Genomic DNA, 18,126 nt, shown 5'->3' on the forward strand with positions numbered 1-18,126 from the left:
TTTATTTATTTATTTATTTATTTATTTATTTATTTATTTATTTATTTAAGAGAGAGAGCAAGAACACAAGCAGGGGGTTGGGGGTGGAGAGAAAGAAGCAGGCTCATTGCTGAGCAGGGAGCCTGATGCAGGGCTCAATCCCAGGACCGTGGAATCAAGACCTGAGCTTAACCAACTGAGCCACCCAGGCGCCCCAGGTTGTCTTCTTGTTATTGAGTTGTAAGAGTTTGCTACATCCAATTCCTTTGTCAGATATAGGTATGGTAAATAATTTCTCCCAGGCTGTGGCTCGCCCTATTATTTTCTTAGCTGTCTTAATTTTGATTCTGCTAGTTCCTTGTGTGCAATCTTGAGCTAGTTGCTTAGCCTTTCTTTCTTTCTTTTTTTTAAAGATTTTATTTATTTATTTGACAGAGAGACAGCGAGAGAGGGAACACAAGCAGGGGGGGTGAGGGAGGGAGAAGCAGGCTTCCCGCTGAGCAGGGAGCCTGATGCGGGGCTCGATCCCAGGACCTTGGGATCATGACCTGAGCTGAAGGCAGACGCTTAACGACTGAGCCACCCAGGCGCCCCTTTGCTTAGCCTTTCTGACCCTTAGCTTCCTTATCAGTAGAATGGGGATAATAGTATGTATGGTACAGAGATGTTGTGACTTTTAACGCAGTTCCTATATGTAAAATGTCTGAACCCAGAGGAGGCCCTCCACTCATAGTGGCCATTACTGCCATTATTCTCAGGCAGTTAAAGGCCTATCCTTCACTTCTCCTGTGTCTGGTCCTGATGAGGTAATATATCCTTTCTGTCTAGCTGGCTCCTGAGGATCCCACCACCAGCCAAGGCAGAATGACTTGTGGTATCATCCCATGTGAATCTGGGCCTCCATTCATCCTGTATGTTGGCCTCAACAACAGATTGGAAGACCACAAGGTGCTGGGCCAGCACCATCCTGGAGCTTCGGAGAGAGAGAATCTATACGTCCTACCCGCAAACGCACAATTATTCATGCACACCCACAATCCTTTGGTCACAAACTTTACATTAGACATGCATGCAACCCCATCACGTTCCTTCTGGTATGGGCACAAACATAGAACACTTGAGCCCAAAGTGAAACACAGTGATCGCCTACTCCCAACCCCCACTGCCATGGATCAGGAGTGATGGCCTCACTGGCCAGAGCATGTATAATTCAGAGGTTTGGCCTGAAATAGTTCTGTTCGGGCCCAGCCTCTCAGACAGGGAAGGAGGAATAGCCAGGGCAGCAAAGGGAGTGGGGGCAGTGACCTCAACCCTGGGGGAGATCCTGGAGTCGGCCTTTAGCTCGGGTGCCTGGGAAGAGCCTGGGGAGGAAAGAGGAGCTTTAAGAGCCACCTGCAGGGCTCCCTTCCCAAGCTGATGGGCCCCTCTTTCTCCCTTCCCCACTCATATTCCCAAATCCTTCAGCCTGGGGGGACATGATCCCTCAAGGGGCAGCTGGGAGAGTAGTCTGGAGAGCTGCATGGCCCACATTGGGCCATTTACAGGTGCGGGGGCCTGGAGTCCCCATCTGTGTGTCTCCAGCTCCCGAACACTTCCCTGGGACTCAGGATGGGAGGGACACTGCTCAGTTGAGATGTCTTTGTCCCAAGCCTCCTGCCTTTATTCCCCAGTCAATCAGTAGAAAAGTCCACAAATATTTACGAGCACTCGCCTGGGCAAGGCTGAGTTCCTAGGACATCAGAGGGCACCTGGGTTGTGCACAGGGAGCCTCACAACTTGCTGAGGAGGCAGAACATTCACAGAAAGGAGGAAGACTGGGCCAGGGAGGGACAGGCTGTAGAGGTCAGAGATGGGGCTACGGGAAGGCTTCCAGCTGAAGGCCTGATTTGAACCAGGCCTGTCTGGATGAAGGGTCGGATCTGGGGAGATGGAAAAGCAGGAAAGAGAGGTGTGAGCTGGGTGAGGGGGCTGGAAGGTACAAGACTATCTGAATGTTAATAAGACTGGCTGATGGAAGCAGGGTCATGTGAGGAAATCATGGGGCTGGCCTGACGTGTCCTTCACCCTTCCATAGTTCAACAAGGACAGGGACTGCACCATGTACAATCCCCTGGAGGTTTCCCTCAAGATTCTGTCATATGGTGTTAAACATCTTGTTTTGGAGTCAGCCTGCTTGGGTTCAAATCCCAACATTGCTACTTCATTGCCCCATGACCTTGGGCAAGTGACTTAACACCTGTTTCCTCACCTATTAAATGGGGGAAAGAATAGTTCCTACTTCATGGCCTTGTTGAAGAGAGAGATAGAAATGCACATAAGGTGCTTTGCCTAGCAGCCATCCCACCTGTCTTGTCTTTCTCAATCCACCTGTGCAAAGAAGCATCCTTACAGAGTGTCTCCAGGACCCAGATAGCTGACCAGGAGAGGGCGCTACTGCCCGAAGGTAGGGAGGTAGTGCTGCCAGATGGAAAGCAGGAGGGCTTCCTGGCAGAGGAGGCCTTTGAGCTATGATTTGATTCCAAGTGACTGACTCCAGAACATCTATAGGCAAAGTGGACTATGGGCTCCATGTTATCTACGGGACAGAATACTCTCATGATCCTGTGGGGTCCCACAGGGCTTTGGTTTTCCTGTGAACAAAGTCAGTGTGTGGGTTGCTCCAACCCTAGATTCTGAAGGACTCCCTCCCTCCTCTTCCACCTCAACTCCATCCATCTCCTTGGGCCTCTGGCCCAATCTCCCCATCACTTTGCCTCCACCTCTCTTAGTTTCGCTAATTTTGTCTCTCCCCCTGGCCCCACCCTGGTCTCAGCCTCCCTCCCTCTCTTGTTCCAAGTCTCTCAGGCTCTGATTCTGCCTTCCCTATCTCTCCTTTGCTCTCCTGTCTCTCCAGGGACCTCCCCCAAACTCCGCACTCTTCCTGGGACTGGAGGCAGCTGAGGAGTAGGGAGGGGGTCCCTGCTGCAGAGGGCCCACCCCAAGCCCAGCCCTATCGATTAGGGCTTTCTTGGGGGTGGGGGAGACATTGATGACGGTCCTATGAGCCTCTCCAGTGCTGCTAATATTAGCCCAGGGAAGGCAGCTCACTGATGGATTAGGAGAAATTAAGAATTCAAATTCTGTAATTTGAATTGGAGGGCCGCTACTTGCTGACAGCTAATACTTCCCCAGAAATTAATGAGTGAAAGAGGGATGGCAGCCCCAGCTTTCCTCTTCGACAGTATAATTTTCCCCTCATCCGTGCCTTTGAACCCCCCTACTCCAAGCAGGCACTCGCCTGGAGGGCTGGGGTCCTGTTTGTCTCAGATCTCATTCCTGGATCCTGTGGATCCCAGACATCCCCAGGGCACTGGCCTCCGAATTCCCAGCGGAGCCTTGGGCTTCTGCTAGCTGGTGCTCTCGGCATGAGGCCGACCCACTTGGGGCTCCGGGAGAGGTGCAGGCAGACCTTCTTTCTGTCCCTTCTGGCGGTACGTGGCCCCAGCAAGTGTGTGAGCCTCTCTTCATCTCTGGATGCTGGTCTCTAAGATGGAGATAACCATTGCCCCCTCTCTTGGGTGTTGCGAGGCACAATACACAACCAGGGTGCTTGCTTGCTTGCTTTTCTCCCACTTGGCTTCTTCTCCCTGTGTACCCCAGCTGTGTGGTCCTCCGGAATGCCCACCAATGTCCCCGTGGCCAAATCACGCCCAGACCTCTTTCCTGCAGGAAGTCCTCCTGGGTTTCATCCTAGGGACACTGATGGCTCCTAAGTTTGCCCTCTTTTCTGCCATGTCTTGAAGTTCCAGGTTATTCCAGGAAAGGCGTATCCTGCCTCTCAGACAAGATTGTCGACTTCCCTGGGGCCACACTGGCCCCATCCCTGGCACCACGACGAGGTGCTAAATTCAGGTGGATGAATTTAACCAACATTTTCTATTCCCTTTGTACCTGCCCCACTGTGCCTCCACCCATGCCCACCAGGTACCCTGTAAGTGCTTGCTGGTGGCTGGCTGTTGCTGGGGTGTGCCAGGGCCCAGCCAGTCTGTCCTGCAGTCCCAGCATCCATGTCTTGGTGGGAGGTGCAGAGGGGCGCATTCACTCCTGCTGTGAGTAGCTTCCTGGAGCCATTCACCAAAATGGCGGCTTTTAAGCAATTTTTATTTATTTATTTATTTATTTATTTATTTTAAGATTTTATTTATTTATTTGACACAGAGAGAGACATAGCGAGAGAGGGAACACAAGCAGGGGGAGTGGGAGAGGGAGAAGCAGGCTTCCCGTGGAGCAGGGAGCCTGATGCGGGGCTCGATCCCAGGACCCCGGGATCATGACCTGAGCTGAAGGCAGACGCTGAACGACGGAGCCACCCAGGCGCCCTTAAGCAATTTTTTAAAAAGCGTTGACACAGTGTTCGTTAAGGAAATGGGAAAAAGTCATTAGAGAGAGCCCTGGGAAGGCCAGACCTGGAGACACATGAAGATGGAGTCAAGATGTGTGTGGGGGTCCTTTCTTGGGTCCTTCCTCCCAACGCTTCAACCTCTGGGGTACAGCCCATGCCTGCCCTCCTGCCCCAATCCCAGGCTCACGCTACCCCCGCCGCCCCGCCTGCTCCCCCTGCCCCTGGCCGAGCTCCGATTCAGGGGTGGGGAGGGATATCTTAGCTGCCGGGGTCGATGGACCATGCAAGGCTTGGAGCCCGTCCGCAGAACTGGCCACTGAGCAGTTGGGGTTGGGCTTCTCCAGTCCTCCGTGGAGGACACATGGGGAATCAGCTGAAACGGCTTCCTTCTGAGTTGGGAGGGCGCCTTCGGGGTCACCTAGGACCAGCTGTCCCTTTGACAGCTGGGGAAGCTGAAGCTCAGAAAGATTAGTATGTAGTCAAATCCCAATTATCTGCCTAATAGGGAGAAAGCTGGCAGAGTGATCCCCAGAGCAGATAATCCCAAATCCCTCTAGAAGCCTCTGCAGGATTCTGGAAAATCAGATGTTCTTTCCAATTCTGCTTCCTCAGGGCTAGTGTTGGAGCAAAAGTTTGCTCCCAGATGGGCTGGGGCTGAAGGCAGAGAAAGGAGATTGGCAGAAAAGCAGTTTCCTAAGGTGCTGAGGACTGCTTTGGGCAGGAAACTCAGTTGCTGGAATCGTCCCCCGCTCCCAACCTGCTTGCCTGTGAAGCCCCCCGACTACCACCACCAACTTTTTCTTTCCTGCTAAAGCTAAACCCAGGTCCAGGATGAAGATCAGGGAAAGGGTGGGGGTCTGGGAAGAGTGGCTCAGAAGCATCCACTGCTGCTTAAGGCTCAGGGGCTAGCGGGCCCCTCCTTGACATTCCCGTGCTGCTCCGCTCCTGCCCGCAAATGCCCGTCCGTACCCAAATAGCCTTTTCCCAGATCCAATTAAAATGGTGTTTGGAGCAAGGTTGCAATAATCACATAGTCATTTTCTCTAGTAAAGTTACTGGCTGGAGCCCGATTTGAAAGCTGAGCTGGTAATTGAATCAGAGGAGCTGGGAGGAGTGGAGGGGGTCCTTGGTGGGGATCAGAGGCTCCTGGCTGTGTCACAACCCCCGCTCCTACTGCCCATCACCATTCACTCGCTTCCCCTGGTCACGGATGCCTCTTGCGGCTGCAGGGCTCCCAGACCAGGGGAGGACGACAGATCCTGAGCCCATGTCATGGGACTTTCTCAATTCACAGGTCTAGCGAGGGAGGCCACATGCCCAAAGTCACCCGGGGGGGGGGGGGGGCAAGCAAAGCGAGGACTCCAACCTGGTCTTCCTCTCCGGCCAGTGCTCTGTCTCCACCCCAGGTTTCCTTCTCCCCTGAAGGAAGCTCCAGTGCCCCAGAGCTACTCCGTTCCCCACCCTCTCCTGCCCTGCACCTACCATCTCCCATCCCCCACCCCAGGCCCCACCACATTCTCTCTCCGGGGGAGGGGGTGGAGTGGAAGGGCTTCTGAGCTTGCTCCCTGGTCCCGGGGGCAGCTTGCTGTGATTTCCCTGCACACCCTCAGCTGAAATGCCCACAGCAGTCGGACTTGCCTGTCCTCTGCAGCATTCTTTCTCCCAGCCCTAGGCTGGGGATCAGAGTATCTGTCATTTGTGGTGGCTCATTCATTTCTTCCTTCTCTGCTTCCTCCCGAAAATATTCATGATGCCTCATGGCACGTGAGGCCCTGAGCAGGGCGCAGGGATAAGTCGGGATGGACAGACTGGCAGCTGCCCTCATGGCCTGATGGCCAACGTGAACAACTTCCCAAGTGGGACGTGATAGGAAGTCCCTTCCTGCAGCCGGGGAGACAGGCGGCTTCCTGGTTGAAGTGACCCCGAAGCCGAGGTCTCCAAGCTGAAGAGGAGTGTTTTCTCACAATGAATGCCAATGCCGAGGAGCAAGAAAAAGCCAGGTATCATCTTGGGCAGGCGGAGGCCTCAGTTTCCTCATCTCTAGAATGGGCTCCCTGCTCTGTTTGCCTCACAGGCTTCTGGAGAAGAATGGATATGGACGTTCTTTGTGAGATGGAAAATGATGATGAGATGACTATTGTTGTTAATGGGGGGCATTTGTCCCCCACCCCAGACAAGGGGGCAGAACCCTGGGGGAGGGTCGGTCAGGGGTAAGGCCTGGTGGGCAGGTTAGAGGTGGGGGGGGACTGGAATTCAGGACTTGCCCTGCAGAGCCCTCGAGGTTACCTGGGACTGGGAGCCAGGAGATCACCCGGCTGGGAGTTGTGGGGGCCAGAAACTGCCGAGCTGGTGGCTCCCAGCGGGGCTGGGCCTGGCCTCTGTGGTCGGTGGGCCAGCTTCCACGTGGCCAGTGCCTTCTGGCCCTTGGGCCCTTGGGCAGTCCAGGCCCCGGGGAGTCACAGTGAGACTGAGGGGATCTAGTCGTCTCCCTGCACCTCTCCGCCAGTCGATCCCTGCTCTGCCCTCCCTGCCTTCAGCAGGCTCGGTGCTAGATATGTCATTCCGGAGCTGACTGGCTGGCCCAGAGAGCCCACAGAACCCCCTCGCCCACGAGGGCTCTGGAGGAGACCCAGCCACGGGCGAGCTTTGTGCCTCCCTCACCAGTGGCACCTGCCATGGAGCTTCCTGTCACCTGGGCCCTCCGAGGCCCGTGCCTGTGGCCCCCAAGCCCTTCCTGGCATGGCTGGCCTCCTGGTGAGCAGCTGCAGGGGTGAGTCACAGCTCCCATTAGAGCTTAATTAATCAATTGAGTTAATCAGACAGCTGGGATGTGCTGTGGTTGCAGATGGAGGCCGGAGAGAAAGAGCCAGAGCATGAAGGTCCGGGTCAGGTGAGCGGTGGCTGGCGGCAGAGCCTGGTGGTTTGGTGAGGGAGGAGGGCGCTGGCCGAGGCCACACCGGAGGTCCCTGCAAAGGTGGATGAATGGGCTCAGTAGAGGCCCAGGAGGCGCTGCTCTGGAAGGTGCCCTTCATTGGGTGCCAGAGACAGAGCCTGGGGAAGGGGAAGGCAGGACCTCTTCCACCCCTGGCTTCCTCTCTCATTTTTTATCTTGTCACGTGTGTCTGAAAGCTATTTGAAATCCTTATTTGAATGGAGTGGGGGAAAGAAAGAAAGAAAAAACAAGACCAAAAAAAAAAAAAAAAAAGGTAGGTCCTCACATTCCCAGTGATCCCAGTCTGATGGGGGAGACCAGATGTCTGGAGACACAGACAGAGACCCAGGCTGAGAGTTGAGTCAGGCTCTGGACATCTGGACCGGGGGGATGGGGAGAGGCCAGGGGAACCAGAGCCAAGGGCAGGCAGGAGTCCAGGAAGAATACTGGGAAGGAGGGAGCACTTGAATGGAGTTTACCCCGTGATTTGCAAAATATTTCCTCTATTTTTTCTTATATCTGACCTTGGTATTACCTTGGGGGGTGGGGGTTTCAGTGCAGGAAGGGTGATGGTGGGATATGGATTCAGAGAAGACTCACGGACACCCCCGACAGACCCTGCCCCCTCACGGGCTTAGTTTGCACAGGGTGGCAAGCTGGGTGCAGTCCCCGGAGACCCAGAGTGTGAGGCTTTGAGAGATAAGGGTCCAGGGCTGGGGACACGCAAGGGACTCTGCGGGATGAATGCGCGGAAGGCAGGCATTTCAGATGAGGCTGTGAAAGGCTGTCCTAAGAGGTGGCCTGTGAGCGGGGGGACCCGCAGGTGGGTGGGACCGCAGCAAGTGGAGGTGAGCAAGGAGAGGACAGCTATGGCAGGGAGGGAAAATCGCCCGGGGAAAGGCAGGGAGCGTGGACGGCACACACGGCAGGGTCCGTGAGCCTCGCAAGCCGGCCTGGAAATGAGGCTCCCGTCTGTGTCCGGGAGAGAGGGCCTTATGGTGGAGGGCCCTTTGAATGCCAAACCAACACGCCTGAAATGCATTTGGTGGGCACTAGGGATCACCACGAGTCTCTCCCTGGGAAGAATGGGCTCGAAGCAGTTTTGCAGAGAGGATGTATGTGGAGGAAGTTCTGTGCAGGATGGAAAGATGGAAGAAACCTGAAATAGGAAGAAAGAGAGAGAGAGTGTGTGTGTACGTGTGTGTGTGGATATGTATATGCATTTGTGTGTCTGCATGAGTCTGTTTATATCGTGTGTGTGTATTTGTGAGTGTGTGTGTGTCTAGAGTAGTTCTTACCCTTTTCGCACTCACAGACCCTTCTAAGCCGTCACAGAAGTTTAGACCCTTAGCTTAGAAAAGTGCACATACTCAAGGTTTTGCTTTCGATGAAGGGGACGGGAGGCGTGCCCTTGAATCTTCTGAAGTCCACGTGCTGGACCTCCTAGGGTTTAGATCTCCCCAAATCCCAGCTCTTCCCCTTCGCTGCAGAGTCTGCAAAAGGTATAATTGAGAGCTTAGCATGGCTCTCGGGACCCCGCGGGAGTGCGGGGGGCACTTGGTCCTGGGCAGCTGGGTGCCTCTCCCCACACCTGTCCCCCGGCAGGACAATTCTGCATCCAGGACTGGGAGTACCGCTGGGCAATAGGGCAGGGGCCCCTCGGGCTCAGGCCCAGCCAGCCCAGGCGTGAGAGCTCCAGGCTGCTGGTTCCCCTTCCCTAGCTCCCAGCATCCGCAGAAAATGTCAGGCTGGACCCAGGAGGGCTGCCTCCCTGCCAGCACCGAGCACCCTTTGCATTGCCCTGAAATAAGCCCCGTTCACTCCTTCCCACAAATCCTAGTGTTGAGAACAGCTGAGAAGCAGGACCCAGGTGTCCTGGTTCCAAACCTGGAAGCTTCCGCTAAGCCGTTTCTGGGTTTGCTGTGTGGCTCCTGGAGAATCACACCCTTCCTGGGCCTCTGCCGCTACCCTCTTCCTCCAGCTGGATCCTGACTCCCCCAGGAGTAGGGTGGCCCCCTGCAGACCCTGAGAACGTGCCCAGCAATAGCCACCACGGAAGGGGCGGCCCATCCTCCCCACTTTCTCCTCTCCTCACACAGGCTCATGGCCTACAGAGTATACATTCTTTTTTGGCTGAAGTGGAGCTGCTCAGGACCATCCCCACTGACAGCCGGTCAAGCTCAGGGAGGGGCCTTGCCTTAGATCCCGCCTCCAGGAAGCAGAGGCACCAGGAATGACAAGAGTTTCCAAGTTCAGCTGGCAGGCTTGTCCCTCCACACCAGGCTGCCCCAGGTGCCCAGGGATGCCAGGAAGCTCGGCATCCACCCAGCACCAGGTCCTGCCCAGGGGAGCCGGGGACCTGTGGTGACCCACCGAAGGAAGATGCTGCCATCAGTCGGCCTCCCCCCAGAGAGCCTCCTGCTGGGGTGCTGGGGCCACAAAGGGGCAGTCTGCATTTTTTAAGATCATAAATAGAAGTTTTATTTTATATGCTTTTGATGACTTTACTGAATTATCCTATCGGTACAATATTTTTGTTTTATGTTGTTATTTTTTTATTCATTTCAGAGGTAGAATTTAGTGATTCATCAGGTGCATAGAACACCCAGTGCTCATTACGGTCAAGTGCCTCCTTAACGCCCATCACCCAAGTATCCTTTCCCTCCCACTCCCCTCCCCTCCAGCAGCCGTCAATTTCTTTCCTAGATCATAGGGGCACACTTTTCCCTCTGCCCCCACACTGTCATAGAAGCAAAAGTCCCTACCCTGTGGTTCTTATTCTAGATCTGTGCTGGTCCAATGTGGTAGCCTCTCGCCACACGTGGGGATGGAGCCCTTGGAATGTGGCTGGTGCCACAGGTTGAAATGATCATATTTTGGATATATTGGGTTACATTGTTTAAAAAATGATTCAAGTTAATTTCACCCATTTCTTTGGACTCTTTCAACGTGGCTACTAGAACATTGAAAAGCACATGTGTGTCTTGCCTTATGTTTCTTCCGGACAGTGCTACTCTAGATAGCAATAGCCCCCTCACCCCTGTGCAGCATTTTGTATAATCTCACTGACAGCTGTGAGAGAGGAGTGGGGGCGACCTGCCTCTGTTTGACAGGTAAGGAAAGTAAGACCCCACGAGGTCAAATGACTTCGCCAAGGTCATATACAGCCAGGAAGGGGTGGAGGCCAGACACCAACCCAGGTTTTCCTGACTCTAGAACTGAGACCCATTTCCCAAGACAGTCCAGAAAGATGCCCCTCTCTCCACATTGGCGCTGACCCTCCCCCAGCCCCTCCCTCTCCCCAGACCCCTGCTGACACCACTCTCCCCTCCCCATGCTACGGGAACCTCCCACTAGAAACATCCCCCTGGTAACCCCATGAAGACAGACGCCTCTTGGCCCTCCACTGAAGCCAGAGTCTTTTTTAAAAAAAATTTTTTTTATTTATTTGACAGAGATAGCACGAGAGAGAACACAAGCAGGGGGAGTGGGAGGGGGAGTGGGAGAGGGAGAAGCAGACTCCCCGCTAAGCAGGGAGCCCGATGCGGGGCTCAATCCCAGGACCCTGGGATCACGACCTGAGCTGAAGGCAGACGCTTAACAACTGAGCCACCCAGGCGCCCCTGAAGCCAGAGTCTTATTTCACATTAGACTCCGTGGCCTGTGATTCTCGCCAGCAAAGCTGGTGCCTTTGCCCTACCATTAAGAACGTGCTCTTTTGTACCTGCTGCCGCTCACAGAAGTGCCCCCAGGGCAGAGGAAGCAGCGGGCACTGCTCCCTGGGGCGCACCCACTTTCTCTCCCCATTGTGATCCTGGTCCTCTGCTGACGCCTGTCCACCTGGGTTCCACCCGGTCTGCCTTCTCCTCGGAGATGAGCATATTCAATGAGGCGAGGGGACTGTATCTTTAATTTCCCCCCTGTCCGTCCCTGGAACGTGATAAAAATACCCGGCATTGATCTTTTTTTCTTCCCCTTCTGCCGGGGATAATGTTTACCCAGGTGTCAATCAGGAGAAGAATTTGGCTTCCTAATTTCTCTTCTCCTCCCTGGGGGCCGCGCGTCTCCCCGCCTCACATGGACACTGAGCTGGAATCAAGGTTACTAATAATCCCCCAGCACACACAGACACCGAGAGCACATATATTAAAGTCACATATTGATTTATATTTTTGGGTCCCTCTGCCTTTCTGCCCAGCCTCAGCCTTTCTCTCTGCCAAGGAGAAAAAAAGAATTACACAGCTATATTTATCACCAAGATGTTTAGTGTAAAGAGCATTGTGTCCGAAGCTAATTCCCACCCCCTGCCCTCTTTGAGGGTATTTTTTTTAAAAAATAGTGTGGTGTTGCCTATCCATAAACATTTATCTTTTGTTGTTTGTTCTTTAACTTCTCCCTGAAGGAGGCAGTGAGGGATTTAAGACAGACTGTCAGAAGGACTTCCTGTCTTGACAGTGGCTGCCATCCCCAAGGAGGCTGGGGGAGTTGTCCTGCCAGCAGAGATAGTCCTGTTGCAGGTGGGGAAAGAGATGGGTAGGAGCCTGTGTGGAAGGTGGGGCAACGGATTCGGTAACTCCTAGAGGTCACTCACCAGTCCAAATAGCACCTGGTAATTAGTGGCTAGACATTTGCGGTCCCGTCTCACAGTTGGGAAAATCGAGAGGCTGGGGAGTGAGTTGACTTCCCACTGGGGCTCCAGAGTCCAGGTCAGCCTCGGCTTTCCATCCGGACTCTGGAAGTTGATGGGAAAGAACCTTTCTTCCAGGCACGGGTGACCCCTGCCCTGAGGACTCAAGGTGGGCGCATAGATCTCTGCCTGGAAGAAGGTGCTGGTGTTGGAAGCCAGGGGGAGGAGAGACAGTCTGGAGATTCTCATTCTTTAAGGTAGGATGGGGGAAGGAAAGGCTCTCAGAGCCCTAAGCCTGGGCCCCACAGCCTCTCCCCACACCTCTCCTCCCATCCAGAATGCCTGTCACTCTGTCTGGCAAGGCAGCCATTTAAAAATGCCAAACTATTTGACTCCAGTTCCCTCAAGGGGCTCTTGGAATGGAAACAACGTTGAGCATGAGAACTCACGAACCCAGCACCATCTTCTTCTTTTTTTTTAAGATTTCATTTTATTTATTTTTTAAGATTTTATTCATTTATTTGACAGAGAGAGGGAGATCACAAGTAGGCAGACAGGTAGGCAGAGGCAGAGGAAGAGGGAGAAGTGATTAGGGAGCCCGATGTGGGGCTCGATCCCAGGAAGCTTCCCAGGACACTGGGATCATGACCTGAGCCAAAGGCAGACACTTAACCAACTGAGCCACCCAGGCGCCCCCATTTTATTTTTTTAAGTAATCTCTACACCCAACATGACGCTTGAATTCACAACCCTGAGATCAAGAGTCGTGTGCTCCACCAACCGAGCCAGCCAGTTGCCCCAGCACCATCTTCTTAATGCCTGTCGGTGAGTTTCCTGCCCCCTCACACACCTTGTCTCCTTTATTCTTCACAACTGCTCTGGGAGGTAGAGAGTGTTGGCCCCATCTTACACATGGGGAAACTGGGGTTAAGGAACTTGCCCGGGGTCATATAGCTGGGAAAAGGCAGGCCCCAGCTACAGCCCCGCTTCCTGACTGTTCCCAGGGCTCACTGCCTCGCCCTCAGCCATGGGGGCATAGCCTCCTGGCACTCAGCCTTCTGTGACCTTCAGAACCCTCCCAGCTTCTTTCTTTCCCTGGCCCAGCCTTGGGGTCATGGCTCTGTCTGCTCACTCCAGGCCCAGCTAACTCTCTGTCCTTGACAGTGAGGAGCAGTTCCTCTTCTGGTTGTACCCAGATGCACCTGGGCTGGGGGAGGGGGTGTCAAACCTTTCCCTGATGGAGCCTGATGGGGTCCAGCTGCCTGCTCAGCCTTTGTTGGGGACCCTGAGAGGCTGGCCGGCCCCTGCTTTCCCTCTGGTATTTTCCAGTGGCTTGATTGAGTCACTTCCAACCCGGTGTTTCTCACTTCATTCTGGAACTTATTTTACCCCCTAGCAGGGCTGAGAACTGCGATCTATGGAGAGCCACCATGTGCTCCCCCCAGTGCTTGTTGACCTCCACAGTAACATTGCGAGGTGAAGGTTGAGCCTTTCATTACAGTTGGGGAAACTGAGGCTCAGGGAGCATAAGTAACTTCTCCTAGGTCACCCAGAGGGTAAGAGGAGTTAGGATGGGGTCAAGTTCGTGTGACCCAAAGTCCTTGCTTTGGAGCTCACTCTTTTTTTTTTATTGAGCTCACTCTTTAGCTCACTCCTACTCGGGGGCTGTCCCCATCAGACAGGCTGGGTGAGGGCGGGGGGCCAGACAGCGCGGGGCGCGGCGGGAATCAGCAACGAGCACCCTCCCGGGGAACTTTTCCCATTGAAAATCTGTTCCCCTCGCGGCCACGGGTGATGTATGGCTGGAGCTGATGAGAAACGTGCCGCGGAACGGAGGCAGGCGGCGCGGGCGGGGTCTGCGCGGCATTGAGATTCCGCGGGGCGCGGGGGGCGGCGCGGGCCCCGACACCGGCCGGGTAATTGATCTGGAGGTGCCAATTTGCAGCAACTAAATATTTGGTTTCTGCCTCTGCCCGCTCCGCACTCTGCTCAAACAAACTTCAATTAAAAGCGAAAAGCGAGGGGTGGAGGGGCGGTGCGCCCGGGTCGCCGCGGCCAGATCGATGGCGCGGAGCCTGCGGGCTGCGAGCGCGGCGCGCCGGGCGAGGGGCACCGCGGACGCGGGCGGGGCGGGCGCCCCCTTCCGGATCGCCGAGCACCGGGAGCCCGGCCGCGAGAGGCAGAGCCGAGGGAGGGCAGGCGGAGGCGGTGCTTCGAGCCCGGAGCTGCGGCTTAATCAGCTCCGCTGAGCGCGGGCCGCCCACTGTGTGCCAAGCGGGGGACACGAATAGGGCCAGCCTGGACACCCCACTCCGAACGTCCAAGCCTGTGTACTCGGGCAGGGATCCGGGGAAGGAGGGGTCCCAGGGCGCTGACCCCCTCTCCCAGCGCGCCCACCGAGGTACTTTGATGATGGCCTTGCCCTTCAACAGCGTTCACTCAGCGTCTTCCCCGGGCGCCGCTGCGTGTCTGGTGCACCGGACTCCGAGGTCCATCTCCTCTCCTATGTCTGCCCATTTGTCCACCCTTGGGTTGGCCTAAGTGCTGAGGGTGAATCCAACCCACGCCCCACCCCTGGCGGGGTCTGAAGGAGAGGGTTTGGAACTGGGAGGAGCAGTGAGATGCTGGGGAATTGGGGAGGGGTCCTAGGGAGGGGGCTACAGCCTGGGGCAGGGAAAGGATCTTTGGGTCACAGTTGCCTTCTTTTGGGGTTCAAGAGGAACATAGCAACAATAGTCACCCCCTGGGCAAATTAGTCCTCAGGAAAGTTTCTGTCCCTCAGTGATCCTTCATTTCTTTGGGGGGAGAGACCCTAGAGGCTGGGAAGGGTTGCTAATCAATCACTGGGTGTTGCAAAGCGGAGGGATCTCAGGGTCGGCTGGGTGGGGCAGCCTGGGGGGTGGGTTAAGACAGTTCTCGGAAAGATGTGATGAGGGTTGGAGGTGGGGGTGGCAAAGAGACATCCACGTCAGTGTGGAGGGTAGGGGTAAGTTCAGATGGATTAACAGTGGAGGGTAGTTGGGGTCCTTCCATTGGAGTGGATGCTTCTGGAGACCCAGCAGTGGGAAGTAAGGCAGAGGGCCTGGAAGGTAAGTGAGGAAGAAGCCCTGCCTCCTCCCACATTGCTGGGCCTCACCTTCTGGGGTAAAAGGGTGGCTTCCAGACTTACCCCTTCACCAAGTGAGGCTGCTGCTGGTCCACTCAGCTGCAGGATGCAGCCCCTTTCCTCCCATCCTCCCCGTCAAGCCCCCTCTCCTGCCCTCCCAGGATCCCCTTGGCTCATGGCTGGGTGTGGAATCACAGGCTCTCCCTCTGTGCCCAGCTTCCAGGCCCTCAGATGGCTCTGCGGTGCTCCTCTGGGCCAGGGAGACCTGGGTGCCATTCTCATTCCCAACCACAGGGCTCTAGGGGAGATTGGTCTCACCATCTCTCCCTTCTGTGCCCCTTCTACTCCAAGCCTCACTTCCCGGACCCTCCTCATGGGCCCTCAGTCCCCAGTTCTCTCTCTCTCTGTGGCTTGGAGCATCAGTCTTTATTACAGAGAAGCTGGATGCAGAGCTTAGTGTAAGGTTGAGGAAGAGCCCCGGCTGGACCACCCTCAGAAGCCTCCCCATCCACCCCTGCTCTCCCACCCCAGTCCCTCCTGGGGGCTGCAGTACTCCTCTGCTGAAGCCAGACCTCTTTCCAGCCTGCAAGCTGGGCGCCGGCTCCCTCCCAATCCCTCCCTCCCTCCCTCCCTTCTCTCCCTGGGCGCTGAGCTGTGGAGCAGAATGATTTCCTGTAATTGGCCAGCAATCCGGCTGCCCGACTTGTTCTATCGACATGCTGGTTAGCTGGAAATTGTATTGGAATCTGAGTGATGGGGAGAGGCGGGTGGGGAGTGAAGGGAGGAGGCTCTTTGGGCCCCCGCTGGGTGCAGCCTCAGCTCTGTGGGTGAGCCAGAGGGGCCACCACCTCTCTTGGAAAGGAGCGGGAGAGCAGCCCAAAGTGCCGCCCCCCCCCCTTGCATTGCGCTCCTTCTCTTCTGCCATCTCTGGGGGTCTCCCCTACCCGGCTCTACATGGCCCCGAGGCCTCGGGTCACCACTGCCACCCCATTCCCTCTCCTGCCCCTGGGACTGGTTTCTCCTGAACTAATGTGCCTTTGTGAGAACAAGGGGGCACTTAGCAGACATGGCCGTCCCTCTCCCATCCGGGTTCTAGCCAAGGAGGCTCATTATGGAGAATCCCCCCCCCCCCCCCCCCGCCCCTCCCTTCAACCTCTCCCAGGAAAGGAAGAGGCTGGGCATCTGAAGAAGTTGACAGCAACTCCTAGACAAAGAGTCAAGGTGTAATTAATGAGGCAGTACAGGTAGTGGGAGGGGCATGTCCCAGGGAGTCCAGAAGCTTGGTGATTGTGCCTGTTGGTTACCTGGGCCCCGGGGCTCAACCATAAATTCTAGCCCTGCTTCCTTCACTCCTTCACCGAGTTGGCAGATTTCAAGGAGATGACTGCGTGCAAGTGCTTGGTAAACTGTAAAGCTCTGCTAGTTATGCTAGGGCCAGCCCGGGCCTGGGGATGGGGGCGGTTTAGGGGCCTTACCTGTCCCCTTGCCCCCGCCGAGAGGCCGAGAGGCCGTGGCAGGTGTCTTCGCTGCTCCGCGGGGTGGGTAAGGCCCAGAGTCCGGGAATGGAGCGTGGGGGCCCGAGCGCGCGACTGGAGGGTAGGAGGCCAGGGTCCCGGGCCGGTCACCCTCGTGAGGGTGGGATGGGGACACATCCCTCCGCCCCGCGGCGCCAGGAGCACGCGGGGCCCGCAGCTCCTGCAAAGAGGAGCCGCACAGCTTTTTAATTAGCGCCCGGGGCCGGGCGGCGCGTCCGCGTTCCCGCCGCAGCCGCGGGGCGGGGGATCTGAGGCGCCCGCGGTTCCGGAGCGGAGGCCAGAGCGCGACGGGGGAAAGTTAGTAACTGCTCTGCGAGCGCCCGCCGCGCGGGCCCGACCCCAACCCGGGCGGGTGCTGCCACCTGCCGGTCGGAGAGGAGGCCGCCCGCGCGGGCGCGGCGCTGGACTCCCGGTGGCCTGGCTCCCCCTGTTCGTTTTTTTTCTTTTTTTAAAGTAAGCTCTAAGCCCAATGTGGGGCTCGAACTCGACCTGGAGATCCAGAGTGGCATGCTCCACCGACTGAGCCAGCCAGGCGCCTCCGGTAGGCCTTCTAGAAGGCTGCCTAGGGCCCTGAAGCCTGGGAATGGGAGGCCAGAGGAGAGAGGCATGATGGGGAGATGGGAGGTGGGGCAGGACCAGGGTACCGGGAAGACTGGCCCGCCTTTTCTGCACACCTGCCAGTCTGGCTATCCCCTGGCATTTTTGCATCAACTTCAGCAAGAGAGAAAATAATTCTTTGGGAACTTTACAGTTTGCAAAGGGCTTTCACTGCCCTCCACTTATCAGGTCCTTTGACATAGGCATCATGAAGCTAACTTGATCGAAGAAACACCAGTCAGGAGGTCCCATTAAGGAGGCTGAGCCCCAGTGCGATCCCAGGGCTGCTCCTCCCTGGTGAGGCTCAGGGGCACAGCTGCCGGGGCCCAATGCCTGGCTCTGGGGCCTGCATCAGATCCCTCGACCTCTCTGGGCCTGGAATCAGAGTCACGCCACCCATAGGGGTTACACCTCCAGCACACTGTCCAGAAGGTCACAGGCATTCGTGAAGAGTCGCTTTCTCACCGACTGGGCTGACAGGGCGCTGTAAGGGGTCTGCGCCTCTCCTCTTCCTCCTCTGGCCAGGCCCCAGGAACCCGGAGAGGCAGCAGCCTTCTGCTTTCCCATCCTGCCCTGGCCCCCACCCTGCAGCCAGACACCTCCCTGCAGAGCCTTTCTTTGCCCCCGGGGGTGTGTGTGTGCAGTGCATTCACGAGCTGGCCTCCGAGGCACGAGCAGCTCTGGGAAAGGGGACACAAAACATGGCCACCACAGCCTTGTTGCATTTGTCATGCTCAGTTCTGGCCTTAGTAGGCTGCTGGGCAGGATCAGCACCTCAGCAGGTCTGCCGGGCGGTGGCAAGGGAAAGCCAAAGTCTACACTGGTCTAACTGGTTGGGGAAGGAAGATGGAGCGAGTAAGTGGGATGCTGCCCCAGCCCCTCCACCCACCTCCCACAGGGAACACCTGGGCCTAGCTGGAATCCTCCGGAGGCCTCAGGAGACATCACAGGGCTACTGAACCTCTGGGC

This window comes from Mirounga leonina, unplaced genomic scaffold (assembly GCF_011800145.1).
Source record: "Mirounga leonina isolate KUSES-001 unplaced genomic scaffold, KU_Mleo_1.0 Mir_200, whole genome shotgun sequence".
Lineage (NCBI taxonomy): Eukaryota > Metazoa > Chordata > Mammalia > Carnivora > Phocidae > Mirounga > Mirounga leonina.